The 21860-nt window shown below is 37.1% G+C and overlaps 1 protein-coding gene across 1 annotated transcript in view; it reads left to right on the top strand.

Annotated features, from left to right (window-relative positions):
* The window catches only part of CD55 (CD55 molecule (Cromer blood group)), a 62744-nt gene extending 61254 nt beyond the window's left edge, over positions 1-1490 (top strand). The window contains exon 12 of the transcript XR_004030120.1: positions 1427-1490. The gene's annotated coding sequence lies outside the window, so the exon portion shown is untranslated. The remainder of the gene's footprint in view (positions 1-1426) is intronic.
* The last annotated feature ends 20370 nt before the right edge of the window (positions 1491-21860 follow it).

Here is a 21860-nt window from a genome sequence, read left to right as displayed (position 1 = left end):
ACTGTCAGCAGCTTTTATTACATATAAATTTCTTTATTTGTTAGTTGTTACAACCCACAGAATATAAGGTCTTTGTTTTGTTCACTGCTATATTCTTAAAATCTATCATAGTTTGTAGCACATAGTAAGGGCAAGTTAACTGTTCGCTGAATGAATGTTAACTGAATCTCCTTCATGTGTAGTTTTCTAGTGTATAATCTTCTCTATAATATTTTATGTTCCCTTTCTCCACTGGGAAGGGGAGGCATGTCAATATCATTTCATAGGTCACGTGAGTTTTTTTTCCTAGTTACTAATATTCTTAAAAAGATACGATCTTTAGGGCATATACTGAGTGGGGTGAGTCAAGGAGAGTGCTTCAGTATTGTTTGTTGACTCTAATCATCTCAGTAATTTTTCATTTGTTTGAGACAGAGTCTGACTCTGTCACCCAGGCTGGAGTGCAGTGGTGCTATCTCTGCTCACTGCAACCCCTGCCTCCTGGTTCAAGTGATTCTCTTGCCTCCACCTCCCAAGTAGCTGGCATTATAGATGTGGACCACCATCCCCAGCTAATTTTTGTATTTTTAGTAGAGATGGGGTTTCACCTTTTTGGCTAGGCTGGTCTCGAACTCCTGGACTCAAGCATTCCGCCCATCTCAGCCTCCCAAAGTGCTGGGATTACAGGCATGAGCCACTGTGCCCAGCCTAATCATCTCAGTAATTGGACTCTAGGCTAACAGGAAGTCTTTCTAAGTCATAAAGTATCATACAGTATGTTTCCTCATGGAAATTTGTATAACAGGTATTTCAGAGCTGTCTGCTCTTCACTTTTTCTCCTTCACTCTAATGTACTCAAGCCTGATTTTTGCAAAGAAGGCATGACATTGCTTTTTGTTACTTTTGTTACTGCTAAGTCCTTCTTCCCTTGACCCTCCAAAGTCTCAAATGGGCTATCGATACTCCCTACTCCCAATCTATTCTGTGTATTTACCTGAAATGTTATATTTTTTGTTTACTTGCTATTTTATGTATCCCCCAACTAGAACACAAGCATCATGAGGAGCTCTGTTTATTTTATTCGTTGCTGAATTCTTTGTGGCTAGAAAAGTGCCAGGCATGTTACTGGCTCAGTAAATGAATGTGTGAATCTACTTAAAAATCAGGTATTACATGTGCCTCAGTAAGGCATATGAAAAGGCCACAGGTGCGATCCATCCAAAATTACTTTCTCTCAGCAAAAATTCCATCTTGGCATCCATAGGTTTATTGGGGTTTGTTACACATGCATTCTATTCAATACTGTTCATTGAAAAGAAAGCTTCAGTTAGCCTTTCTACCTTCTTTATTATCTATGAGATTTGTTATGATTCCACCTTGGGGGGAACGTGGGTGATTTTTAACATAATTTGTTACCCCTTGTTTTGTTTTTTTCTTTTGTTTCTAGATTTAAAAGGTGTAAATAGGTTGGAGTTTAATAAGAGGAACAATGTATATTTCTTAAAGGGGGGAAGAAGAAGACAAAGATACAGGTATGTTTGTGTATTTCATAGTGTGAAAATGAGAGTGTTCTTTACTTTTGCCTGCCATTTTCTTAGTGAATTAAAAAGTAAATTATCACCTGAATGTGGAACATCGTGGAAAAGAATATAACGTATTTTAGAAGAACAATGACATGATACAGTAATATAATGAAAACCTTAGGACACATTGGCAATGCTGAATACTAGTTTAAGGTTTCTAAACATTAACATGTAGTGAAAACAATCAACCCAGATGTGTGGATTTTTTTTCCAGCAATTTTCAGCTGCTAGAGCCCACATATGTAGAAAGAGCAGATGATTGAATTCATCCAGGGTTGGAGCATATGTATGCTAGAGAGAAATTGAGACAACGAATACAACAAATTTGCAAGAGTGATTATGATGTACTACACCATCAAAACTGAGAAAGAAGAGTGTATAAAAGGGACTAATGGATGGTGAGTAAAGTGCTGGAATCAATCTAAAGGTCTTATTTAGATTAAAAAAATTCTGAGGTGGAAAGTGTTTTAATAAATGAACTGGAAGTTTAAGAGGTAGTAGATGTAGGATGTTTCAGATCACAAGAGGTAAAGAGTCAAGAAATTTAAGGTCAGAATATTCAATGGATTATTAAGTGAATGGTGATAGCATAAAGATATTTCTTTGTCTGTACACAACCTGTCAAATCTTGCATGTTCTGGCCCCATCTCTCACTCAAGATTTACCTTAAGCTGCCTCATTCTTGCTCCATAAGCTTTAGCCACATCAGTCTATTCTCAGTTATTTGCCTCCTAAGCGCCTTCTCACAAGATGCTAGTTTTATTGTACAGGTTTCTATCTTAGAGGCCCTTTATGACCTGCCTCTCTTCCCCACATCTTACCTGTCACATCTCTTCTCTCTGTTTCTTAATTTATGCTGTATCAAAAGCAAACTCTCGCACCTCACACACACTATTTTCTATTCAATATTTTCTATTCAATTACATATCACTTCTTACTGTTATATATTTTGCTTCATATAGATATTTGTGATATTTATCCTATTTTGTTGTTGACTGCGTATGCTAGTTTTACAGCTGAAATTATTAAAGGATCAGTTAAATTCTTATGGTGGTAATAATTATCTCATTATTTTGTAAGCTAGTTTCATGAGTTATGAGTAGATGTTTAACTGTTACTTTATTTTTATATGAGATGCTGAATTGTGTTGTTGGTTTCCTGATAAATATTTTTTATTTTTCAGATTATCATATCTTCCTTTACATTAATTTATCAGACTTAGCCTCTTCTTCTGCTGGTAGTATTAATCTCAAGGACAAAGTCAAAAGTATTTATAAGGATTCAAACAGGTGCTCATAGAGCTATTGAGAATTTTTTTTTATTTCTTCCTAGCATTTAGAAATATTCTACTTTAAAAGGTAAGATAAATAAAAGAAGAGATGAAAAAGGAGACATTAAAACCAATACCACAAAAATTCAAAAGATCATTAGAAGGTATTATGAGCAACTGTATGCAAATTAATTGGAAAACCTGGAAGAAATAGATAAGTTCCTAGACATATATACCTACTGAGATTGAATCATGAAGAGATAGACCACCTAAATAGGCCAATAAAAAGTAATAAGATAGACACAGTAATAAAAAGTGTTCCATCAAAGAAAATCCCAGGACCTTATGGCTTTCCTGCTAAATTCCACTAAACATTTCAAGAAGAACTAATATCAATCCTACTCAAACTATTTCAAAAAATTATGGAGAAGAAAATACATCCAAATTCATTTTGTAAGGCCAGCATTACCCAGATATCAAAAACAGACAAAGATACACAACAATGAAAAAACCAAATGCCAGTATCTCTGATGAACATAGATGGGAAAACCATCAATAAAATACTCACAAACTGAATTCAACAACACATTATAAAGATTATTCATCATAATCAAGTGAGATTCATTCCAGAAAAGCAAGGATGGTTCAATATATGCAAATCAGTAAATGTAATACATCACATCAACAACATGAAGGAAAAAATGATTTCAGTAGACACCAAAAAAGTATTCAATAAAATTTAACATTCTTTCATGATAAAAAAAATAAAACTCTCAACAAAGTAGGTATAGAAGGCAAATACCTCAACACAAAAAAGGCTGTATGTGACAAACCTGTAACTAGTATTATACTGAATGGGGAAACACTGAAAACCTTTCCACTAAGGTGTGGAACAAGACAAAGATTTCCACTTTTACCACTTTTATTCAACATTGTACTGTAAGTCTTAGAGCAATTAGGCAAGAAAAAGAAAGAAATGGCATTTAAATAGAAAGAAATCGACTTATTCTTGCTTGGATATTATCTTATAGTTAAAAAAGCCTAAAACCTTCACTAAAAAACTATTTGAACTAATAACCAAATGCAGTAAAGTTACAGGATACAAAACCAATTCACAAAAATCAGTAGCATTTCTATATGCCAACAGCAAACAAGCTAAAAAAAAAGAGAAAGCAATTCTATTTACCATAGCTACAAAAAAACCGTAGAAATCTACTTAATCAAAGAAGTGAAAGATCTTTACAATGAAAACTATAAAACTCTGATTCAAGAAATTGAAAAAGACATAAACATATGGAAACATATTCCATGTTCATGCATTAGAAGAATCAATATTGTTAAAATATCCATACTGCCCAAAGCAATCTACAGATTCAGTGCCATTCCTATCAAAATATCAATGATATTCTTCACAGAAATAGGAAATACAATCCTACAATTTATATGAAATCACAAAAGGCCCAGAATAGACAAAGCTATCCTGAGCAGAAAGAACAAAGCTGGAGGCATCCCATTAGTTGGCTTCAAATTATATTTCAGAGCTATAGTAACCAAAACAGCATAGTATTGGCATAAAATCAGACATGTAGACCAATGGAACAGAATAGAGAACCCAGAAATAAATCCATGCATTTACGGTCAATTCATTTTCAAAAAAAGGTGTGAAGAACATACATCATGGAAAAGACAGTCTTTTCAGCAAATGATGCTAGAAAAACTGGATATCCATATGCAAAAGAATGAAACTAGATCCCTATCTCTCCACATATACAAAAATCAAATCAAAATAGATTAAGACCTGAAGCCGTAAAACTACTAGAAGAAAGCATTGAGGAAATTAATTGAGGCAAAGATTTCTTGATTAAGAGCTCAAAAGCACAGGCAATGAAAGCAGAAGTGGACAAATGGGATCATATACAGCTAAAAAACTACACAGCAAAGGAAACAATCAACAAAATGAAGAGAAAACCCACAGAATGGGAGAAAATATTTGTAAACTATTCCAGTGACAAAAGATTAATAGCCAGAATATATAAGGATCTCTAATAACTCAATAGCAAAAACCAAATAACTGGATTTAAAAATGGGCAAGAGATCTGAATAGTCACTTCTCAAGGAAAGACATATAAATGGTCAACAGATATCTGAAAAAATGCTCAACATCACTAATTATCATGGAAATGCAAATCAAAACCACAATGAGTTACCCCAGTTAAAATGGCTTTCATTGAAAAGACAAAAAACAATGAATGCTGGCGAGGATGCAGAGAAAAGAATGCTGATACACTGTTGGCGAGAATGTAAGTTTAGTACAGCCACTACGGAAATCAGTATGGAGGTTCAGCATGGAAAAAAATAAAAAACAGAACTACCATATGATCCAGCAATCCCACTGCTGGGTACATATTCAAAAGAAAGAAAATCAGTATATCAAAGAGATATCTGCACTCCTATCTTTATTGCAGCACTATTCACAATAGCCAGGATAAAGAATCAACATAAGTGCCCATCAACAGATGAGTGGATAAAGAAAATGTGGCACACATACACAATAGAATATTATTCATCTATAAAAATGAATGACGTCCTGTCACTTGCAACAACATGGATGGTAATGGAGGTCATTGTTAAATAAACCAGGGGCAGGAAGAAAAATATTTCATGTTGTTGCTCATATATGGAAGCTAAAAAAGTGATCTAGTGGAGATAGAGAGTAGTCACCAGAGGCTGGGAAGGGTATTGGAGAGGGATGATAAAGAGAGATTGGTTCATGGATACAAAAATACTGTTAGATAGAAGGAATAAGATGTTGAGTTCAGTAGCACAACAGTGAAAATATCGTATATTTTAAAATAACTGGAGGAGTGGATTTGGAATATTCCCAACACAAAGAAATGATAAATGTTTGAGGTGATGGATACACCAATTACCCTGCTTTGATAATTATACATTGTGTTCTTGTATCAAAACATGACATGTACACTATAAATATGTACAACTATTATGTATCCATAAAAATTAAAACATTTTTAAAAGGTAAGAAATAGTTCTCATTAAAAATATCACTGAGATTATTTTTCCATTATAAATTATCTTTCAAAGAACTCAACACAATAAGAACATTCAAAACTCATTTGCAACTTCTGTGGAGGTTTTTTCTCTAACCCTCTCTCATTTATTTTATCATACTTTTCTAGCTTTAAAACATATTTCCTTTAGATGTCCTGGGATAAAAAAGACAGAGGTCATATACCCATTTTGCTTTATATTTAATAAATCTAAATAGAATCAACGCTAATCATTTCCTTTTACACCTAATGCTTTTATATATACAAAATTATTGGATCAAGGCAAAGGGTTCTATAAGGTAGGGAGTGATTCCCTAAGTTGGGCTGTGTATCAGTGTCACTTCTTCAGACATACAGATGCCTGGTATAAAAGTTGGTCACATGAATTGGGTCATTTTTATCATATCCAACTAAAACAGTCAATTGGCCAGGGGGAAAAAGCATTCAGAACACATAACATTGATCAAAGAATGCAATTCTATGCAAGCCTGGTTGCTGAAACTGCCTTCTGTAACCTAAAATTGGTTTTATCTAATTAGTGAAACAACCTGCTGTGACTCTAAGACTAGTTTTACCCAAGGCTGTCACTCACCAATCAGAAGTTGCCAGCTCCCCCAAACTTTACTAGTGCCAATAAACTTTCCTACAAAATAATATGCAACATTTCTTGTTTTTTTTTTTTATATAAAACCTCTAACCTCTTTGTTTTACAGACATACCATGGACAACCCAGTCTGTGTGTATGCCCCAAATTATAAGTCTTGCTTCCCAAATAAAACATTTTAAATTTAGAGATTCATCTCTAGTTTTATTTGACTTTGACACTAGTCATAGATCCAGATCACCTGAGTTAGATTTTCCAGCAGTGAAAAATGAAACCCATGATTTGTCATAGGTGACTCACATATAGCCAAGTATGAGAGCCACTGTTTTAGACATGAGTATATGCACAGAATGAGTAGCTGTTTACATGTAATGAGTATATAATGAATATCTGTTTAAATGAGTAGAATGTTTTAATGTCTTCTGTTAAAGTCTGAAATATTCTGGTAGATTTACCAGAGGTCTACCTACTCTAATTTCTGGATACAAGATGCTGAATTACAATAAATCAGTATTTATTATGTCACTGTAATTGAGTTTGAAATCTAATTGACTTTACATTTTTACATTTTGCCAAATATTGCCAAGTCTACTTTTAACATTAAATGCTCCTGGCTCAGTGATATGGAGAAAAATAGCATCTTAAATCATTCAGTAAAACCTAATTATAATTTTAATAAATACATTGTCACTTTTATCAAAGTAGGTTATTCACTAAAATTTTAACCTTTATTAGTTTGCTTAGAATCTTAATGAAATAATAAATCAAATGTATTTTACATCTTAAAATTTTTAGTATTTAAAAAATCTTGGAAGCAATTAATATAAGAAATTTTTATATGTTGACACCAATGCTTTATAATTATTGGATTTTATTTTTCTTGGCATGATTATAATAAAAGAAGCTTAGTAGTAGTGATCTTCATTGTTGTAGTTGTGGATTTGTTAAAACTCCTTTCTGGTAGGTAAAATAAATCAGCCCATTTTAGCTTTAGGAAAATTCAATGTATATGTATGTGAAGGGTGTTTTATAAGGATATAGGAGTCTCAGAGACCCCACTGACAGTACTATAGCTGCCTTCAGATGGGCAGTGGAGCCAGGCCCTGGAAGGCAGTCAGGGTCTTCTCTCCATCTTTCTTCTTTTTTCTCTCTGGGTGCCTGCTTACATTTTTGTTGTTTGTTTTTTGTTTGTTTGTTTTGTTTTGTTATCTTTCTTTGGACTGTTCTGCTACATTGTCTGTATACAGCAGGAGACATGATAACCAATTGTTTCCAGGTTTTGCATTTCTATTCAGGAGATACATCCAGACAGAAGCTAGAATCTCTTAGACATAGCCAAATTCCAGGAATTTAATTCTTGGTACTGGTCAGTGAAGGGCCAAGCAACCCTGAAGTCAGTTTCAATGGCTAGAGTCATAAGGTCATCATGAAAAAAAATTTCAGCCAGAATCCAATCTGGTAACCTTGTAGATTGCCTAAGTCAGTTTCCAAGAAAGAAGATTACTAGGCAGAAAGTTTAGTAGATGTCCACTTGTATTAGTCTGTTCTCACACTGCTATAAAGAACTACCTGAGACTCCATAATTTATGAAGAAAAGAAGTTTAATTGACTCATAGTTCTGCAGGCTTAACAGGAAGCATGACTGGGAGGCCTCAGGAAGCTTACAATCATGGTGGAGGGTGAAGGGGAAGCAAGCACATTCTCACATGATGGAGCATGAGAAAGAGAGCAGGAGCAAGGGAGGAAGTGCCACACACTTTTAAAACCACCAGATCTCATGAGAACTCACGCTCTATCATGAGAACAGCATGAGGGAAATCCGCCCCAGTGATCTAAACATCTCCCACCAGGTCCCTCCTCCAACGTTGGGAATTACAATTCAACATGAGATTTGGGTGGGGACACAGCCAAATTATATCACCACTTCCAAGCCTAACTGAACGCATGTGGCTAAAGGGTACCTTTTCTTAATGTTTTGGATATACTTCATTATTTAATGTACACATTGATGCTGGATTAATATTTAGGGGTAGAACTTCAACAATGTTATTTTTGGAACTTTTAATAAATTGAAGATTTCTCTACTTAAATCTCTTGAACTATCTAGAGAATAAATTTCAGAACTGTGTGCTTATTTAAGAATTACTAAAATCTGGCTCTAGCCTTCCAATCAAGTACTATTTTGCACTCCTCCTTGATTCTTCAGCCAAACTGGAGAACTTCTCCTTAATCACAACCCACTCTCCATGCTTTAGCTATCTGTTTAGTTCACTCAAAGGGTCTTCCCACTCATACACTAATATGCCCAAATCTTATACATTTTTCACAGTTGAAATGTCAGCCCCTGCAATGACCAACTCCTCACACCAAAAGGTGGCATTATTCTATCATTAAACAGACAGTAACTTTCCTACTGCGTACCTTCATGTCTGCACTAAGGAAACAGTACTGAAGATGATATGCTCCTTTCTTCAAGAGGCAAGTGTTAGCCCTATGAGTATGGGTTCAAGAAAAGGGGCAGCACATGCAAAGCCCTGGGGGTCAGAAGAAGCAAGCATAGCAAGGTAACTCAAAATGTATGAACCAGGCTACAGAGTAGGTCAGAGATGTAAGCAGAAACTATCAATACATAAGTCATTTTAGTTAGCCTCTACGTTGCCATGAAGACAATGGTATAATCAATCATAGAAGACTTTGATGCAGGAAAGTAAAATGTGCCCTTGCAATGGTTTCCAAGCTATCTACACAAACTAACAATCATGCATATTCTGCAAATTATAGCTTGATCATCACTTTAAAATAATATGAAAAAATACTTAATATGCATTATTACAATAACCATATTTATCATTGCAAGAAAAAGGAGAGCTGGTAGATTAAATGTGATTTCAAGTGCTATGACTTGTCAATAGTTTAAAACAGTCTAAATTTTGCAAAAAGAATGTTTCATTGACAGTGACCATCAAGAATATAAGATCTTCATTGAAGGCTCTTGATCAGGAATTATATGGAGCATTTTAAGCACAAAACTCTGTATGAAAAGTCATGTGGAACTTCCAATTTCTAATTCTACACATAAGGAGACTGGAAGTTACCACTTTGGCCTAATAACAAGTAAAACATATCTTAATAAATCTGAAAGAATATAAATCATATAATATCTGCTCTCAGACTGCAGTGGAATTAAACTGCCAGTCAGTAACAGAAAGATAGCTAGAAAATCCCAAAAGCCCGGGAGATTAAACAACACACCTCTAAGTAACACAGCAAAGGACAAAAAAAAAAAGAGCAAAAAAAAAAAAAAAAAAAGACATCACAAGGGAAATTTTAAAATATTTTGAACTAAATGAAAATGAGAGCATGACTTACCAAACACAAGCCAAAGTCCTTACCAAATGCTTTACCAGTGAATATATACAGATGGCAAATAAGCATGTGAAAAGATGCTCCACATCATATGTCCTTAGGAAAATGCAAAATTACACAAGGAGTTGTCATTGCACACCTATGAGAATGGCCGAAATCCCAAACACTGATAACACCAAATGCTGATGACAATGTGGAGCAACAGAAACTCTCATTTATTGTTGGTGGGAATGCAAAGTGGTCCAGCCACTTTGGAATATAGTTTGGCAATCTCTTGCAAAACCAAACAATCCAGCAATTGTGTTCATTGGTATTTACCCAAAGGAGTGAAAACTTATATCCACACAAAAACTTGCACACAGATGTTTATAGCAGCAGCTGTTGGAGGCTGAAAGAATGAGGGTTGTGATCAACTCAGTATGCCACTGGAGGCTGTATGAGTAAGCAGCAAACTGTTTCTCATAAATGCAGAATGTTGGCAAGCTGACAAACTGCATATGCCACCCAGAAGGAATGCTGAAGGCAGTCACGCCCCTAATCTTGTGATTAGGTACATCTGAAGTCTGTTAGTAATAATATGAACCTGTGATCAATTAAGCAGCTGACCAATCGTTACCTTCTCCTCCCTGCTCTTGCTACCCAATAAATACGAAGGGCTATAGAAAGCTCAGGGTTGCTGCCTTTGCTCACTAGAAGCGGGGAGCTCTCTTCTTCTTCCCCTGACCCCTGCCTTTAAAGCAGTTTTTTTTCTTTCTTTTTTTTTTTTTTTTGAGATGGAGTCTTGCTCTGTGGCCCAGGCTGGAGTGCAGTGGCACCAACTTGGCTCACTGCAAGCTCCGCCTCCTGCATTCACGCCATTCTCCTGCCTCGGCCTCCTGAGTAGCTGGGACTACAGGCACCCACCACCACGCCCAGCTAATTTTTTGTATTTTTAGTGGAGATGGGGTTTCACCATGTTAGCCAGAATGGTCTCGATCTCCTGACCTCCTGATCCGCCCGCCTGGGCCTCCCAAGGTGCGAGGATTAAGGGTGTGAGCCACCGCGCCCGGCCTAAAACAGTTTATTTTGTCTTAAGTTTTCATTTCTACGTTCATCTGTCTTCATTCAGTCTTGACGGTCTCAAGTAGTAACAGTAGTAACTGTCGTAGTGACAGTTTCAAGTAGTAATTGTGGCAGTCAGCCACAAGCAGCTTTATTCATAATCATCAAAACTTGGAAGCAACCAAAATATTTTTCAGTAGGTGAATGGATAAACTTTGGGACATCCAGACAATGAAATATTATTCAGTGTTTAAGAAATGCACAGCATGAGACAGACAGTAAATGGATCCAAATCTTTGAAATGAAGGGTTTTTTTTCTATCAACTAATAAGCAAAAATGTTGCTTTTCAACCATTTCTGATTTTCACAAACTTCACATGTTCCTTATGCATTAATTCAAGAATGGTTAAAAAAAAAAAAAAGAAGAAAGAAAAAGAAAAAAAGGAAGGGAGAAATGAGTTACCAAGCCACGAAAAGACATTGAGGAAACTTCATTAATTTAAAGATGCCAATTCAAAAAGGCTACATGCTTATGATTCCAAGTATATGACATTTTGGAAAAGGCAAAACTATGGAGACAGCAAAAGGGTCAGATGTTATTCAGAATCAGGAGGTACAATGAATAGGCAGAGCACAGAGGATTTTTAGGGCAGTGAAACTACTCTATGTGATAATACTATAACGAAGGGCTTGGGTTTACTATCTGGTTTGCATGGTTTTGTTGGATCATTAGCTGTTGTCATGTAGATAGAGGCTCACATGTCATTACACGTTTGTCCAAATCCATAGACTGTACAACACCAAGAATCAACCCTAATATAAACTGTGGACTTTGAGTAATAATGATATGTCCATGTAGGTTCATTGATTGGAACTAATGTACCACTCTGGTGGAGAATGTTGATAATAAGGAAGGCTATGGATGTATAGGGGCAGGGAATACATGGAAACTCTCTGTAACTTCTGCTCAATTTTGCTGTGTACCTAAAACTACTCTAAAAAGTAAAGCTTATTTTCCTTTTGCTATGCAAAGCAAAAAAAAGTTACATAAAACTCTACATAAGTGAGAAAGCTGATGCTTCTCATTTAAAATTTTAAAAATATTTGGAAATTTCACATAATTCAATATATGAGGCCTTTCCTAATTCATGTTTTTTAAAAATAACGGCTATATGATATTTTTAACGTAAAGAATTTTTTCATCAAGCCCCAAATAGGGGCACCAAAATACTTCCAATTTATCCCAGGATGACATAGACATATCACTGTTTTCTATTTGTGCTCAGATTGAAAACAGTTGAAGTATTTGGGGGAAGAAAGAAATCCAGACCCAAAGGAACATACCATTTTGTAAATCTAGAATTAACTGATTTTGTTACTGAATAAAGCAAACATGATTCAGGTAGAAATGCATGTTAGGTAGCCAGCAAATGGCTACAGATCTACAGAGTATTGTTTGTTTTTTTAATATAAAATTTGAATTATTTTAATGAACTGAACTCACTCATACATAAAATGCCTTTCTCAGGATTCGAAACTCCTGGGTTTTTACGCTATCTTTTTCCTTGCTAATTCAAATGCAAGAAAGATACATTCCTCTGACATCTTGCAGAAATCCTTAGGGCATCGGAATCACAGCAGGTCAAATGGCAAATGCAAAAGCCAGAGGCAGAAGGAAGATGGGTGTGTTCAGCAGCCTGTCAGAAGGCAGGTGGCTGATTGTCTCAGGGATTAGTGGGGAGTGGAATGAGCCCAGGGAGGTGGTGGGGGCCGGAAATAAGGGATCTTGAATGTCACCTTAAGAATTCTGAAAGTGATGAGAAGGTCTTCAAAGTCATGCAGGCAGATGAGCCCTCAAAATTGGGGCTTAGCTTAGAAGGGTTCTTGGCTTTGCCCAGGAAAGGATTCAAGGGCGAGCTGGTGGTGTTAAACAGCAACTTTTACTGAAGTGGCAGTGTACAGCAGCAGCAGAGGTACTGCTCCTTGCAGAGCAGGTCTACTCCACAGGCAGTGTGCCCCGAATAGCAGCTCAGAGGCAGGGCTGCAGTCATATTTATAACTATTTTTAATTATATGCAAATTAAAGGGTGGTTTATGCAAAATTTCTAGGATAAGGGCAGTAACTTCTGGGTTGTCAGGTCATTGCCATGGAAAAGGTTGGTAACCGCTGGGTGTTGCCATGGCAATGGTAACTTGATGCACTGGTGGGGTTCTTATGGAAAGCTGCTTCCACCTGGGTCCTGTTTTAGCTAGTCCTCAATCTGGTCCAGTGTATGAGTCCCCACCTCCAGAGTAGATTCCCACCTATTATCTTAAAAGGGATAGTTCCAGGGGGTTACAGGATAACATGTGACTTTTAGATTAAAAACAGATGTTGTTCTCCTTCATCATATAGTCCTCAGATGGTGATTTCAGTGTTAGAGGATTGGGTCACTTGAGATTGCTATAGTTGATTGTTAGAGTACTGGTTGAAATCACAGTTATTAAACCACTGCTAAATCATATTATTTAAGGTATTAATAAAGGAGTGCATATATTATTATATCAAATACAATTAAGGCTACAGTGCTTACACATCATCCTAGCTTTAGTAAATGGTCTGCAGATACTTACTTTGCATCAGTAGATATCTGAGGCTTACTCTGGCACTCTATTCTTTTGTAATTCTTTATCAGGCTTGCTCTGACATTCTGTTCTTCACAATTCTTTATCAAAATCTCCTATATTTATCCCTGACAGTGTAGCTAGCCCATATGACTAGTCACAACCTTCAACATTCCTCAGTTAGTGAAGGTTAGAATAACCTTCAGTTTCACTACAGAACCACTGTTTGGGGCAGCTGCTCTGAGCCCAATTGCTAAGTGACACAGAAGAACAGGCTCAACTCCCTGACGTGGAGGAGCACCCTTCCCTGGAATGTGTCACAGTTTTTATCCATGGCTTGGTAATTGCCACAAACACTGTAGCCTACTCTATACCCTGAATGAGGTACCAGCAGCTGCCAGCTTTTGTTGACGTTTTGGAAGAGAGGATGCCTGTGGAAGCCTAGTAGGAATGATGCAGAGTAGGGGGAGCTGTAGCTCAAACGTGCACAGAGACAGCGATGAGGAGCCACTCTTCCTGAAGGAAACTACAGAGATTCCCATACTAGAGATAGCAGGCAGGAATTAGGGGACTGGGAAATGGAGCAGAAATCAGGCTGATCAATGAAAGGACTCTCCACAGAAGCTTGATCTGTGGTCCCCCTTCTCTACTCCACCAAACATTAGTGGGGTAGAGATGCAGCATTGACTTTTCTGTAGACAGGGCCGTCCTTAGGGCATGCAAGGCCCCAGCAAAGTGTCTGTGTGTGTGTGTGTGTGTGTGTGTGCGGGTGCGTGCGTGCGCATGCATGTGTGTGTATTCTTTGTCTATGAAAACAATTTGGTTTAAAAATGCATTACAAAACTCATAGTCCCATGTGAGGTATAGTCATTTATGAATAAAAATTTTTTAATGAGTATCAAAAGACACTAATTTGTTCATTGCCTAATCATGCCACATGAAGATTCTTCGTGTCCAGGCACCATCTCTTCCTTTTTGGAGTCTAGATCCTCCATGTTTTTTATTGTCAAATGTGAACAATGTGCTGTTCTTGGTTAATTTTACATCTTCTCTGACCAGACAAAGATGACAACACTGCTATTACAATGCATGGCCCTTTAGAACCTGTTTATACAAGTTGAAAGGATAGAGATTTTCTTGCCCTTCTGTTTTCCTAATACCATGTATTCATTGTTAATTATATCATTTCCCATGGTGTTGATCATCTATTGTACCACCCATGAACAATGGCTTCCTTCCAATGACCCTCGAAGGTTGCTTCTGTGCTTCATTGATGATAACAACAATTACAAATATTATCCAAGCGGGAAAAATCTAAATAATATTTCCTCTTCTAGTCTTGTTAAATTTACCATTTGGACTCTATAGTATGTCTTCATCTGAACTCTTTAGGCCATAATCAACACATGGCTAAAATGGGATTTCTTTCCATGGGGCCTGCATCCCTGCTTTCTACCCCTTGTACCCAGTGGGAGGTCAGATCTTATAAGGAGTGATAGAGCAGCTCCATCCCCACAAGAAATGTCCACCCATCTGCTGGCATGGCTTAAGATGAGCCCAGGAGAATGCGTCATTTCTACATTCATTGGAGGCAGAGCATTGAAAGGAGGGGCCCACTGGTGTTTTAGAAATCTCTGGGGAGAGAACAGCCTGCTAAATGGGCTGGAGCCAGTGGTGGGGGTGGGGGTGGGGATGGGGGCTAGGAGGCTGGAAGAGGAGGTAACTGGCCTGGGTGCCATAGTAGGAGCACACAGTATAAAGGACATGTGTTACCACCCTCCCCATCCTCATGTGTCATAGTCCACAGGTGCCAGATGTGGCATCACAGTTGGAACACCAGGCAAGGGCTGTCACAAAGGCCCACACATATTTGCAAGCCCCAGAGTTGGGAATGAACAGTTGGTAGCCTAGAGCCCTGAACTGGAAATATGTAATAATCTCTAGTAAATCTAACAAAAAAATAAAAGAATCTGAGTTGCTTTAATACAGTATAATAAAAAGAAATATCATTTCACAAAAACCATACCCCAAATAATTGGACCTTGGTGGATTCAGGAGGAGCTGCCAAATGGAGTAGGGTCATTTCATTATATGTCAAAGTATCACTTGTAAGATGGCTAGGATAGACTGAATCCTGCCCCCCCAAAATTCATATGCTGAATCCTGAATCCTCAGTGTGATAGTATTTGGAGGTGGAGACTTTGTGAGGTGATGAGGCTTAGCTGAGTTCATGAGGGTTGGGTCCTCCTGATGGGATTAATGCCCTTATAAGAAGAGACCTAAGAGCTTTCTCTCTTTCTCTCCCCCCTCCATGTGAGCACACAACCAGAAGGTGGCCGTCTGCAAGCCAGTCTGTCTGTCAATAGCTGTAGGATGCTTAGAACAGTTCCTGGCATGTAGTAAGCTATGTGTTTATTAAATTAAATATACACAAATAAAAGTAAAGCACCTTTGAACTGTCTTTTATGTGTATATTATCAGTTTAAATATTATTTTTTGATGACAGAAAACAGTTTAGGTCTAATGCCTCAGGTGTTAGTTTTTCTCCTTTTCCTTTTCTATACTATTACTCGGTTGTTGTTAATTTATATATTATTTTTCTCTGCCTCATAATTCATCAGTGATACTGAAGCCTTTATGTCATGGTTGGTTTCCCTTTCCTCATCCAAAAACGTACTAAAGAATAGAAAGCATTTACAATAAGAAAGAAAAACATTCGTTAATAATTTAGATTTTCCTATACACCTATGTGTGTGTATTTTATTTTTCCTTTTGTCAGAGTGCAATTTTATCTTTAACCAATGATGTTATCACACAATTGAATAAACCAGCATTTTTATTTAGAAGACATTTTTCAAGTAGAGAAAACTTTATCCTCTGAATATTCATTTCTTTATCTTAAATAAATAATGGTTATCTTTGCAAACACAGTGATTGCAAGACATGTACTTCTGCTTTCTCTTAACCTAGAGAAGTTTTGTTGTTGTTATTTCATTGGTTTTGTTTTGTTTCAGAGATAGCACATTTAGAATATTAGGAATGTTATCTCGATTTTGTCCAAATCTTTGAAGGTCCTCCCAGATAGATATATGCAATTAGTGGTCTTTTTATACTATACTAATACTATGGAAATTGCATTGCACTTGACAGATATTATTGCATACAAACTGATCTTCATCAACTTTTTCTCTACAGAAACTGGGTTCTATTCAAAATATATCAGGGTTATTTTCAATATACTCATTTCCCGTCTCAGGAAATATGGAGATGCCAAACCGCCTCTATGTCTAAAAAGATGCAGCCCCTGTTTAGGATGCCTGGATTTCACTTGGACTCCCCATTCCCCATCTTTTAATTCATGGGCTTTTATTTGGCGGGGAAGAACTGATTGCCTTTAGTGAAAGAATTTCACTAAAAGTGAAGCATCAAATGCTTGGTCAAAGTGGAGGTTATAGCTATCTTTTTTTGTACAAGGAAAAGAAAGAAAAGAGATAGTGTATTAGCCTGTTCTCACACTGCTATAAAGAAATACCCAAGACTAGGTAATTTATAAATGAAAGCAGTTTAATTGACTCACAGTTCCACATGGCTGGGGAGGCCTCAGGAAACTTACAATCATGGTGGAAGGGGAAGCAAGCACATCTCACATGGCAGCAGGAGAGAGAAGAAAGAAAAGTTCAGGTGAAACTGCCATTTATAAAACCATCAGATCTCATGATAACTCCATCACTATCACAAGAACTGCAAGGGGGAAACTGCCCCCATGATCCAATCACCTCCCAACAGGTCTCTCCCTTAACACCTGGGGATTACAATTCAAGATGAAATTTAGGCAGGGACACAAAGTCTAACCATATCAGATAGGAACCTGAACCACAGCAGATAGAGGCTGGTCTTGGGAACTGTCCCACCCAGAGCTCCCTCACTTCCCTGAGTGAGCTTTGGGGAACCAGAACATGGCTTTGTATTTATCCACCAGAGGGTGGCCATGCCCTGTTACTGATGGAAGAATCTGGGGAGGTCAGAGATTTGCCTACAGAGCTGCAGGGCTCTGCTGCTGGTCACCCACACTGCAAAACCCAAACCTCCCTCTACTGGGCCCTCAGTTTGTGTACAGAAGGAAACCCACTGCCTTCCTTTAATCAGACTAGGGCTCTAACCTAGTGAACTATCAAAACAGAAACATAGACCACTCTTCCTTAAGTTTGAAGGTGTGCAGTCTTTCTCTTGTCATTAAAAGAGAAAACCTGTGTCCTAAGGATCCAACCTTGGTAACAACCAGCAACAGCCACACATACATGAAGTTCTCTTTATTCTCATGGCTCTGCAGATCTTCTCAAGCATGGACAGCTCATTGTCAATGATGTTCTGAGCAGGTTAGGGACAGAAGACAGGGGGCGCTCCTCCTCCTGAACCACAGGTAGAAGTTAACTTTACCTCTATTTGTCACTATATATCCCCATCAGAGCTGAATTATATAGTCCCCAGGCAACTATTAATTTAAAAGAGACAAGGAATCTTTAATTCTCCGAATAAGAATCCAACAAACCAGGGCTGGGTGCGGTGGCTCACGCCTGTAATCCCAGCACTTTGGGAGGCTGAGGCGAGTGGATCACGAGGTCAGCGGTTTGAGACCAGCTTGACCAACATGGTGAAACCCCGTCTCTACTAAAAATACAAAAAAATAGCTGGGCGTGGTGGTGGGCACCTGTAATCCCAGCTACTTGGGAGGCTGAGGCAGGAGAATCACTTGAAACCAGAAGGCGGAGGTTGCAGTGAGCCAAGATTGCACCACTGCACTCCAACCTGGGCAACAAGAGCAAAACTCCATCTCGGATTAAAAAAAAAAAAAAAGAATCCAACAAAGCTATGGATTTTATCTTATCCTTTTTTTTTGTTTTTGTTTTGAGACAGATTCTCACTCTGTAACCCAGGCTGGAGTGCGATGTTACGATTTCGGCTCACTGCAACCTTCACCTCCCGGGTTCAAGTGATTCTGTCGCCTCAGCTTCCCGAGTAGCTGGGATTAGAGACGCCTGCCACCATGCCCAGCTAATTTTTGTATTTTTAGTAGAGACGGGGTTTCACCATGTTGGCCAGGCTGGTCTCAAACTCCTGATCCCAAGCAATGCTCCCGCCTTGGCCTCTTAAAGTGCTGGGATTACAGGCATGAGCCACCGCACTGGGCCTTATTTTATCCTTTGAAAATGAGAAAGAAAAATCTAAAGCTTTTCCTTAAATCTAAGATGCACAAGAATTATATCTTTGATGAAACAGATATGTGAATTTAAATATTTTATCCAGGGCTTGAAGTATTAAAACTACCAATCAGAAACCCATATTTTCAGGAGACAGGTTACCAACGATGGGATGACTTTTACACAATAGTGGTTCTGAGTGTTTGTAGGAGGAATGGGGAGAAACACATTTTAACCAGGCTAGCATACAGTTAAGCAACCACTGCAGGCTTTCCCTTACTGGAAGCCCCACTTAGAGAAAAAGGCCTTTGAGCTAAGTTTAGGTAATTTGCAATGAGACAATATGTCACACTGCTACCAAGGAAACAATGATTTATTATAGGGAAAAAATTCAAATCAAAACAATAGAACTATTCATTGTGGAAAAATTATTAAAACAAAAACCTCTGTGTTATGTTTAGGTTTCAGGAAAAATAGTAATCTTCTCGATTTATACATTCTGATGCCTCAGAAAGAGGAACAAGTAATAATTGTTCATCTTTACTGCGGGAAGTACAGGAATTTTACTAAATTTGAGAGTTTTGTCATTAATTTTTAAGACTACTTATTGTTTTATATCTTTATCTTAATTCCTTAAAACAAGATGTCTCAAACTGTAAAATTAAGCATAAAGGGTACTAATATATATTTCATAATAGATAAGCCAAGAGTGAAATAATACAATACAAAAACAGATACAGTGCTATATGAAAACTTAATTTAGGATGAACTTAACATCTCAATTTATTAGAAATTAATGTTGTATTTTTAAAATGAGGCCAGCATAAATGTATACAGTTTTGGAAGAAAGATTGTTGCACACATCATTTGTATAAGGAAAATTCAGGTGGACTATATACTAAAATACACATATATGATTTTATTCCCTTTTGTGTGTGTGTTTCACAGTCAAAATTGAGAAAAACAATTGGATAAACTTCAACATAAAAAAATTCAGAAAATATAAAGAAAAATAATAATGTAATATTAAAAAGTATGTGGCAAAAGTAAATGTAAGCCAGAGAGAAAATATTTGCAACTGATTAATAGTCAATATAAAATGAATTCTACAAACTGAAAAGAAAAAGACAGTCAAATAAAAAATTGGACAAAAATGAAGCAATAAACAATTACAGAGGGAAAATTGCCTATAGCTAACAAATATATGGAAAGAAGTTTAACTTCACAGAATTTAGAGATATGAAAATAGAAAATTATAAATTAGTCTTTATTTATCAGATTGGCAAGATTTTAAGCATTCAATGTTGAAAAGATTTTCGTAAAACAAAGGTATACATCAGTGGTAGAGGTATGAATTTCTACAATGGAAAGTAATTGGAAAGTAATCTGGCAGTTTCTGATAACATTTAAGTATATATAATACCTAACCTATAAATCTCAATTTATGATACACATTCTATAAAAATATAGATACATATAAATATACACATACATATATGCATGATATAGTTTGGATATTTGTCCCCACACAAATCACATATTGAATTATAATCTCTGATGTTGGAGATGGGACCTGGAGGGAGGTGACTGAATCATGGGGCCAGATTTCTCATGCATGGTTTAGCACCATCCACTTGGTAGTGTTCTCATGATAGTGAGTTTTCATTAGATCTGTCTGTTTAAAAGTGCATGGCACCCCCCCACCACCACTCTCCCTCTTGCTCCTGCTTTTGCCATGTGACATGTCTTTTCCCCCTTTGCCTTCCGCCATGATTGGAAACTTCCTGAGGCCTCTCCAGAAGCAGATACGCTATGCTTCTTGTACAGCGTGCAGAACCATAAACCAATTAAACCTCTTTTCTTATAAATTACCCAGTCTCAGGTATTTCTTTATAACAATGAAAGAATGACCTAACATAGTACATATTAAGTCCATCATCACATACATAAAACATTTTCATTGTAGACATAAATATATAAGTAATAAAGGAAATTGTCCCTAGTTTGAAGATAACCTTGAATCTATAGAGTGAATAGGGTCACGGACTTTCAGGCAGAGTTGATAAAGCAAATACATCCACCTAGGATTATTCTGGAAAAAAAAATCTCTGAATTCAGAGGCAGAAAGTTGTACTTTATTGAAGTTTTCAGTTACTAGGTTTATTAGATCTTTTCATGTTCCTTAATAGAAAATACATTCTTCACACTATTCTAAAAACTATATATATACTTTTTTACATTATTTTGCTTTTATAACTGACTGTCTTCTGCTACCCAGTTCCAGAGATTTGAGGTTTAAATACACCATCTAGAAAGCACTTGGAACCTTCACAGCTGACAATAGTTCATATTTCTGAAATATTGCAGGGTAAGGTATTTTTTTTCTTTTAAACAGCTAAGTGGACTTTGATCAGTTATGGCTATGTCTCCATCTAGTGGTAGGTAAGTACTCTAAGGATTTGCCCAATAAGTGAGGCCATTGTCACACTGAAACAGCTGAGGTGCTGAAAACATAGGAATTCTGTGGTTTTTATTGGGTACACATCATCAGGGTCACCACAATTTGTCTTTTTTTTTTTTTTTTTTTTGAGACAGAGTTTTGCTGTTGTCACCCAGGCTGTAGTAGTGCAATGGGGCAATCTTGGCTCACTGCAACCTCCACCTCCCAGGTTCAGACAATTCTCTTGCTTCAGCCTCCTGAGCAGCTGGGATTACAGGCACCTGCCACCATGTCCAGCTAATTTTTGTTGTTTTCTTTTTTTTTTCTTTTTCTTTTTTTAGTAGAGACGAGGGTTTCACCATGTTGGCCAGGCTGGTCTCGAACTCCTGACTTCAAATGATCTGCCTGGGAGCCTCGGGCTCCCAAAATGCTGGGATTCCAAGTGCAAGCCACCACACCTGGCCTTGCTTTTAATACAGGATGAAATAATATTTTCTGCTGATGATGACTTTCATTTAAATTCCTACGTGCAAATTTAGTAACATCAAGTTTTTGAGGTATTCACAAAGTCTTTTCAAATATTAACTAAAATTCAAAATTTTAAATATATATTTAAAAGACTAGTGGCCCTTATTTATGGATTAGTTAGCTATATAGGCCTCTTATCAGTTCTTCCTGAACTTCAGAGCCAAGACTTCTTATCCACA

Source organism: Nomascus leucogenys, chromosome 5 (assembly GCF_006542625.1).
Source record: "Nomascus leucogenys isolate Asia chromosome 5, Asia_NLE_v1, whole genome shotgun sequence".
In the NCBI taxonomy this organism is placed as follows: domain Eukaryota; kingdom Metazoa; phylum Chordata; class Mammalia; order Primates; family Hylobatidae; genus Nomascus; species Nomascus leucogenys.
The sequence above is the reverse complement of the archived record's forward strand: the minus strand, read 5'-3'. Positions and strand labels throughout refer to the sequence as shown.